This window comes from Mus musculus, chromosome 9 (assembly GCF_000001635.26).
Source record: "Mus musculus strain C57BL/6J chromosome 9, GRCm38.p6 C57BL/6J".
NCBI lineage: Eukaryota > Metazoa > Chordata > Mammalia > Rodentia > Muridae > Mus > Mus musculus.
Window position 1 is genome coordinate 57780532 of NC_000075.6, and position 4072 is coordinate 57784603.

The window sequence follows — 4072 nt, forward strand, 5'->3', positions numbered from 1 at the left end:
AACACTTCAACGGAATGTCCTGCATGCAGGGGTCTCCCCATTTGGGAACGGAGATGCATAGTGGACTCCCAGGCCCAGCTTTTATTGTCAGTTAGGGGAATTCCAGGGAGGGTGGGGGGGTCTGACTGATTTTACAATTGGTCAGGCACTGGAGACCTCCCAGGGGGTTGCTTACTCATTTTAGCTACCTGTTCTTACTTCAGACCAGATGACAAGGTGTCTTCAGATCGACTGCCCACAGGTTCCTGGATCTGGGTTCTTATTTCTGGGAAACAGAAACTTAGGCCTAGTCTCCCAAACTGCCGGTTTGCAGCCTGTCATGGAGTCAGGCTGACTCTGGTTAACTCAGTCCCCTCAAGCCCTTGGCCATTCTTTTCCCTGCCATGTGACTTCCCCCTCCCATCTATATCAGCAGGGCTCTACAGAGTCAGCCATGTCACCTGCTTGCTTCTCTGCTGGGTTTCCTGAGACTCTAACCCAGCTTTTTAGAATCTACAAGGTCTATGTGATTGTGGGCCCCTTTCTGAATTGCTGGATGTGTAATGAGAGTAAATCTGCCAACTGCCCCAATTCCCTACATGGAGAGAGCTGGATTTTGGTGAGAGCAGATTATTTCTCAGGAAGTAGATTTGATGGAGAGATTATAGACAGGTCAAGGGGGTCTCACACATTGAGAAGACATCAAGTTGACCTCTTGGGGTGATCTATAGTAGGAGGGGGCTACCATCCATAGACAAAGCATCCCAGGCCTCCCTCTTCCCTTGCCCCAGCCTCTCGATTTCTTACAACCCCTGCTCCTATTTGTCTCAGTGGCTCCAGTGTAGGAAAAGCCACTAACTTGTTAAAACTGCCCTACTCTCTCACCATCTCGGCCTTCTGCTCTTTTGAGGTGTGGGGCCTTGTTCTGTAGCCTGGGATGGTCTCAAGTTTCTGGGCTTAAATGATCCTCCTGCTCCAGGCCATTCAATTGTTGACACTACAGACATATGCCATTATGGCTGGCTCCCCTTGTCCTCCATGTACTTTAGCCATGTTTGGGTTTGTACTTTAATGTCCCCAAGCTCAGCAACCACACCCTACCCTTTTCTGTCCCAGACATTCTTTTTCCTTTTTCTTTTTGGTTTTTCAAGGCAGGGTTTCCCTGTATAGCCCTGGCTGTCCTAGTACTAACTCTGTAGACCAGGCTGGCCTTGAACTCAGAGATCTGCCTGCCTCTGCCTCTGCCTCCCAAGTGCTGAGATGAAAGGCGTGTGCCACCACCTCCTGGCCTGCATTCTTTAGCAGCTCCTTCTATCCAGTCATGATTCAAAATCCTTGCCAGGTCCCTCAACCTCCACTCCCTTTTCTTCCATCCATGACTGCGGTTCCTTCCAAGAATATATTGGGTCTCCTTCTGTATTAGTCAGGGCTCTCTAGAGTCACAGAACTCACGGAATGTCTCTACATATTAAAGGAAATTATTGGAATGGCTTACAGCCTGCAGTCCAACTAACCCAACATGGTCAGCTGGGAGTGAGAAGTCCAAGAATCTAGTAAAGTTGCTCAGTCCCATGAGGCTAGGTGTTTCAGCTGGACTTCTGTATAAGCTGGAATCCTGAAGAAGTAGGCTCCAACAGATGTGCTTGCAAGTAAGTGCAAGCAAGCAAAAAAGGACGAACCCTTCCTTTTTCCATTGTCTTTATGTAGGCCTCCAGCAAAAGGTATGGCCCGACTAAAGGTGTGGATTTGGAATTTTCTCTGTCCCAGGCTGGCCTTGAACTCATGGATCTGCTTGCCTCTGTCTCCTGACTTTAAAGACATGCACTATCTTGCCTAGGCCTAAGCGTTTGGATGTGCCCTCCACTTCTGGATTGTAGTTCATTCTATAGTAGATATAGTCAAGTGGGCAACCATCACACCTCCCGAGGAGAGATGCAGTCTGTTTGTCTTTGACTCTGTGCAGGGTGGTTAGGCACCTCCCCCTACCACCCATGCTCTGCTTCCACTGGCTCTGAGGAATTCCAGCAGAGGAGAGGTGGCCAGTCGTGGTGGACTTGCCGGGTTTGTGTCACCGGACACAAGCTAGAGTCATCAAAGAGGAAGGAGTTGAGGAAATGCCTCCATGAGACCCAGCTATAAGACATTTTCTCAACTAGTGCTAAGTATTGGGGTTCAGGAGCCACCCCCAAAACCACACAAACACAGATCTTAGTCAGACAGGGATAGTTTATTGAATGCACACCTAAGACTGATTGATCATGGATGTAGCCAAGACTTCAGAAGCTGAAGCTATGACCCCAACATTTCTCAGGCCCAGCGTATAAAGGCTGAAACCGCAAAACCCACAGTGAGCTCATATGCAGGTGCTGGAATGCTGCCTGCTGGTCGGCCCTGACTCAAGCTGTTTTAGACCCAACAGTTCATACTGACCTTTAATTTGATGGGTCCTAAGTGAAGCTTATGGTTGTGGAATTTCTTAAGATTAACAAACCTCATAACATATACAACATAATAGGGGATGTGGTCAGCATGACCCTGCAAAGAGTCAAGTTATTTTTCTGTGTCAATGACTGGTAGGCATTTTACGGTGGCAGTATGAAACAGGCTCCCACTGTTTTGAGTTTCTGTCCTGACTTTCCTTCTTTTTTTTGTTTTTGTTTTTTTGAGACAGGGTTTCTTTGTATAGCCCCGGCTGTTCTGGAACTCACTTTGTAGACCAGGCTGGCCTCGAACTCAGAAATCTTCCTGCTTCTGCCTCTTAAGTGCTGGGATTAGCTGGGATTAAAGGCATGCACCACCACCGCCTGGCTTTTTTTGGTTTTGTCCTGACTTTCTTAAATAATGAACAGCAATATGGAAGGGTAAGCCAAATAAACCTGTTAACTTTTTTTCATTTTAAACAGTTATTATTATTATTATTATTCTTTATTTACATTTCAAATGTTATCCCCTTTCCTGGTTTCCCCTCCAACCTCCCCATCCCCCCCCCCCCACTAACCCATCCACACCTGCTTCCCTGTTGTTCTGGCATTCCCCTACACTGAGGCATCAAGCCTTCACAGGACCAAGGGCCTCTCCTCTTACTGATGTCCCACAAGGCCATCCTCTGCTACATATTTGACTGGAGCCATGGGTCCCTCCATGTGTACTCTTTGGTTGGTGGTTTAGTCCCTAGGAGCTCTGGGGGTACTGGTTGGTTCATATTGTTGTTCCTCCTATGGGGCTGCAAACCCCTTCAGCTCCTTGGGTCCTTTCTCTAGCTCCTTCATTGGGAACCCTGTGCTCAGTTCAATGGATGGCTGTGAGCTTCCACTTCTGTATTTGTCAGGCACTGGCAGAGCTTCTCAGGAGACAGATATATCAGGCTCCTGTCAGCAAACACTTGTTGGCATTCACAATAGTGTCTGGGTTTGGTAACTGTATATGGGATGAATCCACAGGTGGGACAGTCTCTGGATGGCCTTTCCTTCAGTCTCTGCTCCACCACTGCCTGGCTTCAAGTCCTATTTTTAATGATGGTTCTTAAAGGCTTTAACTTCCCTTGTAGCCCACCACCCACAAAAGATAGTGGAAAATAAAGGATATGGGGGCAGGGGGAGTGAACCTGGTTAGAAAAGTTCTTTGGAGCAATTTCTGTCTGTGTTGTCTGGAAACTGGCAGTTCAGTTCACAGGTCGGCAGCAGCAGCTCGATCCACTCCAAAACACTTCATGGATACACCAGCACTCCAGTTGGGTAGAGTTGGGATAGCAAACGTGAATCAGCAGTGGTGGCACTGCCTAGCAGAGATATACGGGCCTCAGCCTCAGCTCAAGCAAGCAGGAGGGACCAGGACAAGTCCTTGGCTCTGCCTCTCAGGGTAGCAAAAGTCAACAAAGACTGGAGACCCACAAGTGTTGCACAGCTAGCTATACCAGCAAATCTAGCTCAGCCTCTGTCACTGTCCATCAGTCCTATTTATACCCTCCAAACATCACGTGTCTTCCACGGTCTTGCCTCAGTACATGCTTCTGTCTCAGCTGACATCACTCTGACAATCAGCCTGAGTCTTCAAAAGTGGCAGAAGCTGCAGCACACCACCTGAGGTTTTTAGG